Raw genomic sequence first — 11,650 nt, 5'->3', positions numbered from 1 at the left:
GGAGTGTGGAACACTGCTTCATAGTGGATTGAATGTGTACATTTGTTTAGGAATATATGTTGAAACACAGAGAAGGAGGAGACTGACTTCGAGGAGATGCACAGGAAGATGGTCATGTGGAGACAGAGGCAGACATTGGAGTGATGCTCAGAAGAAAAGGCACTCTAGGAGCCTGCGGAAGCCTCAGAGGTAAGGGAGGATCCTTCCCTGGAGCTTTCGGAGGGTGTGGTCCTACCCACACCTGGATTTTAGACTGATCAGCACAACCACGAGATAATAATTTCCGTTGTCTTAAGTCATTCTGTTTGTGTCAATTTGTTATTCAACCCTAGGAAATGAATAGACACCCTGACCATCACTATGACAGGGCGTCTGACATTTCCCTTGGCCTTAGCCTGACACTGACCCTCCTCCTGGCCCCAGCCCTGACACGGCCACTCACCCAGAGCTGGACTTTATCCTGGCCCTCACCATGACCCTGAGCCTGACCCTCACCATTATCCTGAACATTCTGTGTCCCTCACCCTGAGCTTCTTCTACCCCGTGCCCTCACATTCACTTAGAGCTAGACCTTGAACACCCCCTGTCCTGCAATCACCCTGATATTGAATATAACCTTCTTCATAACTTTGTCCCTGACTCTGACCTTGACCCTCATCCTGATATGAACCCTGAGATGAATTCTTTCATTTATTTTCATCATGAAGATCCTATGACCCTGAATCATGCTGAACATTGTCCTAACCCCGACCCTTACCCTTAGCCAACCTCACCATGATCCTGAACCTGTCCTGGCCCTGACCTGTACCTTGTGCCTCAGTCTGACCCTTACATTTTTAATGATTTATGTGAAACAGCATGTTTAATAGTGTTAGGTGAGCATTGAGATATGTGTTAGAAACACTGCATTTAAGCCAAGTGTGGAATGATGGACAGGAGACTTGAAGTGGGAGTGAGAGAGGGGTGGATGATGGGAAGTTGCTTGCTGGGTGCAATGTGTATTACTCCAGTGATGGATAGGCTGACTTCACCACAATGCAATGTAGCAATGTAGCAAAATTGCATTTGTACTCCATGAATATATACAAAACAAACAAAAACATGGGGTTAATATGTGTGTATGCTACTTTGTTAAATGATACGCCATAATATATTTAAGAGTGGTGGGTAAGTGTATTATTATGCATGTTTGAAACATCCTGTTTAGCAGTGTGCAGTACATGTGCTGTTATCTGTGACATATATTGAAACACTGTTTACAGAGCCCAATGTTACTGAGTATAATTGAGAGGTGACAGCGTGCTGGCAGTCCTCACAGCCCTCGCTTGCTCTCGGAGCCTCCTCTGCCTGGGCTACCATTTTGGTGGCACTTGAGTAGCCCTTCAGCCCACCGCTGCACTGTGGGAGCCCCTTTCTGGGCTGGCCAAGCCCGGAGCCCACTCCCTCAGCTTGCAGGGAGGTGTGGAGGGAGAGGCGCGAGCGGGAACCAGGGTTGCGTGCGGTGCTTGCGGGCCAGCTGGAGTTCCGGGTGGGTGTGAGCTTGGCGGGCCCCGCACTCGGAGCAGCCAGCCGGCCCTGCCGGCCCCAGGCAATGAGGGACTTAGCACCCGGGCTAGCGGCTGCAGAGGGTGTACTGGGTCCCCCAGCAGTGCCAGCCCACCAGCGCTGTGCTCAATTTCTTGCCGGGCCTTAGCTGCCTTCCCACGGGGCAGGCCTTGAGACTGCAGCCCACCATGCCTGAGCCTTCCCCACCTTCCTGGGTTCCTGTGCAGCCCGAGCCTCCCCGACGAGTGCCGCCCCCTGCTCCACGGCGCCCAGTCCCATTGACCATCCAAAGGCTGAAGAGTGCGAGCGCACGGCGCAGGACTGGCAGGCAGCTCCACCTGCAGCTCTGGTGCGGGATCCACTAGGTGAAGCCAGGTGGGCTCCTGAGTCTGGTGAGGACGTGGAGAGTCTTTGTCTCTAGCTCAAGGTTTGTAAACACACCAATCAGCACCCTGTGTTTAGCTCAAGGTTTGTGAGTGCACCATTGGACACTCTGTATCTAGCTGCTCTGGTGGGGCCTTGGAGAACCTTTATGTCTAGCTCAGGGATTGTAAATACACCAATCGGCACTCTGTATCTAGCTCAAGGTTTGTAAACATACCAATCAGCACCCTGTGTTTAGCTCAAGGTTTGTGAGTGCACCAATCGATACTGTGTATCTAGCTGCTCTGGTGGGGCCTTAGAGAACCTGTGTGTTGAAACTCTGTATCTAACTAATCTGATGGGGACATAGAGAACCTTTGTATCTAGCTCAGGGATTGTAAACGCACCAATCAGTGCCCTGTCAAAACAGGCCGCTTGGCTCTACCAATCAGCAGGATGTGGGTGGGGCCAGATAAGAGAATAAAAGCAGGCTGCCGGGGCCAGCATTGGCAACCCACTCTGTCCCCTTCCACACTGTGGAAGCTTTGTTCTTTCGCTGTTTGCAGTAAATCTTGCTAGTGCTCACTCTTTGGGTCCACGCTGCTTTTATGAGCTGTAACACTCACCGGGAAGATCTGCGGCTTCACTCCTGAACCCAGTGAGACCACGAGCCCACCAGAAGGAACGAACAACTCCAGACGTGCTGCCTTAAGAGCTATAACACTCACCGGAAAGGTCTGCAGCTTCACTCCTGAACCAGCGAGACTACGAACCCACCAGAAGGAAGAAACTCCGAACACATCAGAAGGAACAAACTGCAGACGCGCCACCTTAAGAGCTGTAACACTTACCGCCAGGGTCCGCAGCTTCATTCTTGAAGTCAGTGAAACCAAGAACCCACCAATTCCGGACACATAATGATACATATGAAAAACAGTTGAGTTTACACTGTGTGAGGCATGTAGGACTTTGTGTTTAACAAAGATAGTGTTGGCTGGGTGCAGTAGCTCATGCCTGTAATCCCAGCACTTTGGGAGGCCGAGGTGGGCAGATCACGAGGTCAGGAGTTCGAGACCAGTCTGGCCAACATAGTGAAACCCCGTCTCTACTAAAAATACAAAAATTAGCCAGATATGGTGGCATGTACCTGTAATCCCAGTTGCTCAGGGGGCTGAGGCAGGAGAATTGCTTGAACCGGGGAGTTGGAGGTTGCAGGGAGCCGAGATCACACCACTGCACTCCAGCCTGGCAACAGAGTGATGCTCCGTCTCAAAAAAAAAAAGAACCAAAACCAAAACAAAAAAACAACAAAAAACAAAAAAAACCCCACAAAGATAGTGTTGTGTGTTCCCGTATGTAGTGATATATGTGTGAAACATTGTGCTAGCAGTGTGAGGTGCGTGCACTATTTTGTTTAGTGACATTTTGAAACTGCATTTAGGAGAGGTGCATGTGTTGCCTGCATATAGTGATATAAGGGATATATGAAATATGGGATAAGTTAGTAGCACCTACTAAATGTGCAGTCTTTAAAAGAGAGATGTGTGTGGTGCAGGTACTGCTTTGTTTTGGGAAATGTTAGAACACTGTGCTTACAGGACTAGGTGCATACCATCTTGAGGATTGGAATATACACAGGAAACACTGCGTTTAGCAGTGTGGAGTGCATATACTACTTTACTTAGAGATTTATGCTGAAAAACTGTATCTTAGCTAAGTGCCTGTTTAAATGAGTAGAGTGATATGTGTGAAATGTGTGTAGAAATGTGTTATGCATATACATGTGGCTTAGTGACGTAAGTTGGAACTGTGTTTAACAGAGTTCTGTATGTGTGTTAATGAGTTTAGTGTGTGTAAACAACATTGTGATATATGTGTGGGACATTGGGTTTAATGTGTGGGACATTGGGTTTAATATGTGGGGTGCATGTTCTGCTTGGTTTAATAATATACGTTGGAACTTGTTTAATACAGGTGATTCATGTGATACAGAAAATAATATTTGTGAAAGAGTATGTTAACCATATGGATGCACATCCTTCACACTTTAGTGATTTATACTGAACCTCTGTGTTTAGTGATATATACGAACCACTGCTAAGCTAGGGAGGGGTGTGTGTGTGTGTGTGTGTGTGTTTATGGAATAAAAAATGTGGGCCGGGTGCAGTGGCTCATGCCTGTAATCCTAGCACTTTGGGAGGCTGAGGCGGGTGGATCACCTGAGGTCAGGAGTTCAAGACCAGCCTGACCAACATCAGGAAACCCCATCTCTACTAAAAATACAAAAATTAGCTGGGCATGGTGGTGTATGCCTGTAATTCCAGCTACTCAGGAGGTGGAGACAGGAGAATTGCTTGAACCTGCGAGGCAGAGGTTGCAGTGAGCCAAGATCACGCCACTGCACTCCAGCCTGGGCGACAGAGCAAGACTGCATCTCAAAAAAAAAAAAAAAAAAAAAAAAAAATGTGCTTAGCAGTGTTTGCATGCTCACTCCGTGAGTTTATGTGTTTTTACTATTTTGACTGGGAAAATATTTTAAAACACAGCTATGTGTATGCATTACCAAGTCAACACTATTAACAGTGTGTAGTGCATGTATTACTTTGCTTAGTGATTTCGTTTCTGCTTTTCTTTTCTAATAGACCTCAGTTTTTAGAACGGTTTTAGGTTCACAGCAAAGTTGAGTGAAGGTACAGAGATTTCCCATGTACCTTCTGCCCACACATGCATAGCCTCCCCATTATCAACATCCCCACCAGAATAACACCTTTGATTGTTACAATTGATGCACCTATATTAATGTACCCTTATCACCCAGAGTCCATAGTTTACATTAGGGTTCACTCTTAGTGTTATGTATTCTATTGGTTTTAACAAATGCATAATGACATTTATCCACCATTATAGCATCATGGAGTAGTTTCAGTGCCCCCAGATCCTCTGTGCTGTACCTACTCATCCCTCCCTCTTCCTTAACCACTGGCAACCACTGATCTTTTTACTGTTTCTTTGATTTTGCCTTTTCCAGAATTTCATATAGTTGGATTCATACAGTACACAGACCTTTTCAGATTGCATTCTTTCACTTTGTAAAAGTGCATTTTTTTCTCCATGTTTTTTCATGACTTGATACCCACTTCATTTCAGAGCTGAAAATACTCCATTGTCTGGATGAACCACAGTTTGTTTATCCATTCTCCTACTGAAGGACATGTTGGTTGCTGTCAGGTTTTGGCAAAAGCTGCTATAAACATCTGTATGCAAGTTTTGTGTGAACATAAGTTTTCAATTCTTCTGGGTAAATGCCAAGGAGCACAGCTGCTGGATCACATGGTACAAGTATATTTAATTTTGTAAGAAACTTCCAGACTATCTTCCAAAGTGGCTGCAACATTTTGCATCCCCACCGGCAATGAATGAGAGTTCCTGTTGCTCCACATCCTCACCAGCATTTGGTGCTGCCAGTGTTCTGATCTGGGTCATTCTAATTCACATGTACTGATATCTTATTTTTGTTTAAATTTGCATTTTCTTGATGACATATGATGTGGAGCATCTTTCATATACCTGTCTGCCATCTGTATATCTTGTTTGATGAGGTGTCTGTTAAGGTTTTCTGACTAATTTTAAATGGGCTAATTTTCCTATTGTTGAGTTGTAAGACTTCTTTGTATATTTTCAATAACAGTTCTTTAACAGATAAGTCTTCTGCAAATATTTTCTCCCAGTCTGTGGCTTTTTAATTCTCTTAATAGTGTCTTTCACAAAGCAGATGTTTCTAATTTCAATATGACCCAGTTATCAATTTTTCTTTTATGGATCGTGGCTTTAGTGTTCTATCTAAAGGGTCATCACCAAACCCAAAGTCATCTAAGTTTTCCCCTATGTTATATTCTAGGAGTCTTATACTTCTGAGTTTTAGATTTAGGTCCGTCATCCATTTTGAGTTAATTCTTATAAAATGAATAAGGTCTATGTCTACATTCATTTTTCTTTTGCAAGTGGATGTCCAGTTGTCTCAGCACCATTTGTCGAAAAGACCAACTTTGCTACATTGTATTGCCTTTGCTTCTTCATGAAAGATCAGTTGACTATATATAGGTGGATCTATTTCTGAGCTTGCTTTCTGTTCCATTAATCTATTTGTTTATTGTTTTGCCACTACCACACTGTCTTGATTATTGAAGGATTATAGTAAGACTGAGAGTCTGGTAATGTCAGTCCCCCAACATTTTTCTCATCAAAATTGTATTGGCTATTCTGGGTCTTTTGACTCTCAGTATAAACTATAGAATCAGTTTGTCAATATTGACAAAGTAACTTATTAAGATTTTCATTGGGATTTTATTGAATCTAAGTGGTGCAATCATGGCTCTGCAGCCTCACCCTCCCAGGCTCAAATGATCCTCTTACCTCAGCCTCTGAGTAGCTGGGACTGCAAGTGCATGCCACCAGATCTATCTAATTTTTGTATGTTTTTGAAGAGATAGGGTTTTGCCATGTTCCTCTGACTGGTCTTGAACTCCTGGGTTCAAGTGATTCCCCCACCTCAGCTTCCCAAAGTGCTGAGATTGCAGGTGTGAACCACCATGCCTGGCCAGTATTGTGTTTTTAATTTCAAATTCGACTTGTTCATTGATGGCATACATGAAAGTAATTGAATTTTGTATATTAACCTTGTATCCTGCAGCCATGTTATAAGTGCTTATTATTCCAGGAGTGTTTTTGTCACTTTTTGGGTGTTCTACCTAGATGATCATGTTATCTGTGAACAAAGACAGTTTTATTTTTTTCTTCCTAATCAGTGTACCTTTTATTCCTTTTCTTATCTTATTGCATTAGCTAGGACTGCCAGTATGTGATTGAAAAGGAATGGTGAGAGGGGACATCCTTGCCATGTTCCTGATCTTAGTGGGAATGTTTCTGCTTTCTCATCGTTAAGTATAATGTTAGCTGTAGGGATTTTTTTGGTTGTTATTCTTTATCGGGTTGAGGAAGTTCCTCACCATTCATAGTTTACTGGGAGTTTTGATCATGAGCGAGTGCTGAATTTTGTCAAATGCTATTTCTGCATCTATTGATATGATATTATTTTTCTTCTTTAATCTGTTGATGTGATGGGTTATGTTAATTGATTTTAAAATGTTGAGCCAGCCTTGCAAACCTGGGATAAATCCCACTTGGTTGTGGTACATAATTCTTTTTCTACACAGTTGGATTTGATTTGCTAAGTTTTGTCGAGGTTTTATGTCAATGTTCATGAGAGATATTAGTCTTTAGTTCTTTTTCATTGTAAGGTCCTTTTCTTTTCTTGGCATTAAGATAATATCAGCCTCATAGAATGAGTTAGGAAGTATTCCCTCTACTTCCATCTTCTGAAAGAGGCTGTAGGAATTTTTATAATTTCTTCTTTAAATGTTTGATAGATATCATCTGTGAACACATCTGGGATTGGTTCTTTCTGTGTTGGAAAGTTTAAATATTGATCTGATTTTCTTAATAGACATAGGCCTATTCAAATTGTGTATTTCTTCTTGGGTGACTTGTGGCATATTGTGTCTTTCAAGGAATTGGTCCATTTTCACTAGGTTATCAAATTAGTGGGCATAGAGATATTGGTAGTATTCTTTATTATCCTTTCTTTTTTTTTTTTTTGAGACAGAGGCTTGCTCTGTCACTCAGGCTGGAGTACAGTGATGCAGTCTTAACTCACTGCAACGTCTGCCTCTTGGGTTCAAGCAATTCTCCTGCCTCAGCCTCCCAAGTAGCTGGGATTACAGGCGTGTGTCACCATGCCCGGCTAATTTTTGTATTTTTAGTAGAGACAGAGTTTCACCATATTGGTCAGGCTGGTCTTGCACTCCTGACCTCGTGATCTGCCCACCTCGGCCTCCCAAAGTGCTGGGATTACAGGCATGAGCCACCGTGCCTGGCCTATTATCCTTTTGATGTCTGTGGGATCTATGTAGTGTCCTCTTTCCTTCCTTTCTTTCTTTCTTCCTTTCTCTCTTCCTTTCTTTTTTTTTTTTTTTTTGAGTCTTGCTCTGCCACCCAAACTGGGGTGCAGTGGCATGATCTCAGCTCACTGCAACCTCTGCCTCCCAGGTTCAAGCGATTCTTGTGTCTCAGCCTCTCGAGTAGCTGGGATTACAGGCACACACCACCACGCCTGGCTAATTTTTGTATTTTTACTAGAGATGGAGATTTGCCATGTTGGCCAGGCTGATCTCGAACTCCTGACCTCAGGTGATCAGCCTGCCTCAGCCTCCCAAAGTGCTGGGATTGCAGCCATGAGTCACTGTGCCCGGCCCTCTGTTTCATTTCTGTTATTAATAATTAGTGTCTTCTCTTTTTTCTTAGTTAGCCTGACTAGAGGCTTATCAATGTATTGAACTTTTTTTCCAAAGAACCAGCTTTTAGTTTTGTTGATTTTCTCTATTTTCTGTTTTCAATTTCATTGATTTCTGCTTAATAAGACCTTTACTTAATAATATTTTTATTATTAATATATAATATTTTTCTTAGGTGTAGTGGGTCATGCCTGTAATTCCTATAATTCTTAGGTGTAGTGAGTCATGCCTGTAATTCCAGCCCTTTGGGAGGCCAAGGTGAGAGGATGCCTTGATTCCAGGAGTTTGAGACCAGCTTGGGCAACAGACAGATCTTGTCTCATGAATACTAATAATAATTATTTTCTTCTTCTCCTTCTTCTTCCTTTTTTTGTGACGGATTCTCGCTCTATTGCCCAGGCTGGAGTGCAATGGTGTGATCTTGGCTCACTGCAACCTCTGCTTGTGAGGTTCAAGCGATTCTCCTACATCAGCCTCCTGAGTAGCTAGGATTACAGGCATGTGACACCATGCCTTGGCTAATTTTTGTATTTTTAGTAGAGACGGGGTTTTGCCATCTTGGCCAAGCTGGTCTCAAACTCCTGACCTCAGGCGATCCACCTGCCTTGGCCTGCCAAAGTGCTGGGATTATAGGCATGAGCCACCATGCCTGGCCTATTTTCTTCTTCTAAATTTGGATTTAATTTGATTTTCTTTTCCCAGTTTTTTAAGGTGGAAGCTTATATTGTTAATATCAGATCTTTCTTCTTTTCTGATCTATGCATTTAATGCTATAAATTTTCCTCTAGGTCAGCTTTCACTGCATCTCACAAATTTTGTTAAGTTTTGTTTTGTTTTCATTCAGTTCACCACATTTCCTTTTTCTTTTTCTTTTTCTTTTCTTTTTTTTTTTTTTTTTTTTTGAGATGGAGCCTCACTGTGTCACCCAGGCTGGAATGCAGTGGTGCAATATTGGCTCACTGCAGCCTCCATCTCCTGGGTTCAAACGATTATCCTGCCTCAGCCTCCCAAGTAGCTGGGATCACAGGTGCGCACCACCACTCCTGGATAATTTTTGTATTTTTAGTAGAGACAGTGTTTCACCATGTTGTCCAGGCTGGTCTCAAGCTCCTGACCTCAAACGATCTGCCTGCCTTAGCATCCCAAAGTGCTGGGATTACAGATATGAGCCACGGCATCTTGCCCAGTTCAAAATATTTTCTAATTTCTCCTGAGATTTATTCTTTGAAATCTTTCTTCTTTTCTTCTTTGTGTTATTTAGAAATGTCTTGTGTAATCTTCAAATATTTTGAGATTTTCCGCTGGGCATGGTGGCTCATGCCTATAATCCCAGCACATTGGAAGGCTGATGCGGGCAGATCACTTGAGGCCAGGAGTTTGAGACCAGCCTGGCCAACATGGTGAAACCCATCTCTACTAAAAATACAAAAATTAGCTGGACATGGTGGCACGTGCCTGTAGTCCCAGCTACTCAGGAGGCTGAGGCAGGAGAATTGCTTGAATCCAGGAGGCAGAGTTTGCAGTGAGCCAAGATTGCACTGCTGCACTCCAGGCTGGGCAACACAGCGAGACTCCATCTCAAAAAAAAAAAAATTGAGATTTTCCATCTATCTTTCTATTATCGATTTTTAGTTTAATTTCATTGTGGTCTGAGAGCAGACGTTGTATTATTTCTATTCTTTTAAATGTGTTAAGGTATGTTTTATGGCCCAGAATGTGAGCTATCTTGGCAAATGTCCCATATGAGCTTGAGAAGAATGTGCATTCTTCTGAGCTTGGATGAAGTAGTCTGTAGATGTCAGTTATATCCAGTTGGTTGATAACATTGAATTGAGTTCACCTATGTCCTTACTAATTTTCACCTATGCCCTAACTGCCTGCTATATCTTTCCATTTCTGATAGACAAGTGTTGAAGTTGAAATACCAAACCATGAAGTTGAAATATCAATCTATAGTAGTGGATTCATCTATTTCTCCTTTCAGTTCTATCAGTTTTTGCTTTATGTATTTCCACACTTTGTTGTCAGGTACATACATGTTAAGAAGTGTTATGTCATTTTGGAGAACTGATCTATTCATCATTATGTAATACCCCTCTTTTTTTTTTTTTTTTTTTTTTTGAGCTAGAGTTTCACTCTTTGTTGCCCAGGCTGGAGTGCAGTGGTGCGATCTCAGTGCACTGCAACCTCTGCCTCCCAGGTTCAAGTGATTCTCCTGTCTCAGCCTCCTGAGTAGCTGGGATTACAGGCGCCCACCACCATTCCCGGCTAATTTTTGTATTTTTAGTAGAAACGGGGTTTCACCATGTTGGTCAGGCTGGTCTTGCCCTCCTGACCTCAGGTGATCTGCCCGCCTCAGCCTCCCAAAGTGCTGGATGTAATACCCTTCTTTATCCTTGATAACTCTTCTAGCTCTGAAGTCTATTCTGCCTGCAATTAGTATAGCTACTCTTGCTTTCATTTGATTGGTGTTAGCATGATAGCCATTTACCTTTTTTTTTTTTTAGGCGAAGTCTCACTCTGTCTCCCAGGCTGGAGTGCAGTGGCGCAATGTCAGCTCACTGCACGCTGCACCTCCTGGATTCACGCCATTCTCCTGCCTCAGCCTCCTAAGTAGCTGGGACTACAGGAGCCTCCCACCACGACCGGCTAATTTTTTTGTATTTTTAGTAGAGACGGGGTTTCACCATGTTAGCCCGGATGGTCTCGATCTCCTGACCTTGTGATCCACCCGCCTCGGCCTCCCAAAGTGCTGGGATTACAGACCTGAGCCACCGCGCCCGGCCGATATCCATTTACTTTTAATCTACACATGTCTTTACATTTAAAGCAGGTTTTTAAAATCACTCTGACAATCTTTTAATTGGTGCATTTAAGACCACTGACATTCAACATGATTATTGATATAGTTAGACTAGTAGTATCTACCATATTTGTTACTATTTTTGTATTTGTTGTCTTTGTTCTTATTTTTGCCTTCTACTCTTTTTCTGCCTTCTTTGGTTTTAATTGAGCATTGTATATGATTCTTTTTTTCCTTTTCTTAGCATATTCATTATACTTCTTTTTTCACGGGTTACCCTAGAGTTTGCAATATACATTTACAACTAATCAAATCTCACTTTCAAATAACACTATACTACTTCACAGGTAGTTTATGTACCTTTTAATAACAAAATAATCCTAATTTCTCCCTCCCAATCCTTATATCATTACTGTCATTCATATCACTTATACATAAACATATATAGTATATATTCATAAGCATAAGTAATTGAATAGCATTATTGCTTTTATTACTTTTAACAAACTGTATCAATTAAGAATAAGAAAAATAGTGCCGGGAGCGGTGGCTCACGCCTGTAATCCCAGCACTTTGGGAAGCCGAGGCG

This window comes from Pongo pygmaeus, chromosome 7 (genome assembly GCF_028885625.2).
Source record: "Pongo pygmaeus isolate AG05252 chromosome 7, NHGRI_mPonPyg2-v2.0_pri, whole genome shotgun sequence".
Taxonomy (NCBI): domain Eukaryota; kingdom Metazoa; phylum Chordata; class Mammalia; order Primates; family Hominidae; genus Pongo; species Pongo pygmaeus.
This window is presented reverse-complemented; position numbering follows the sequence as displayed.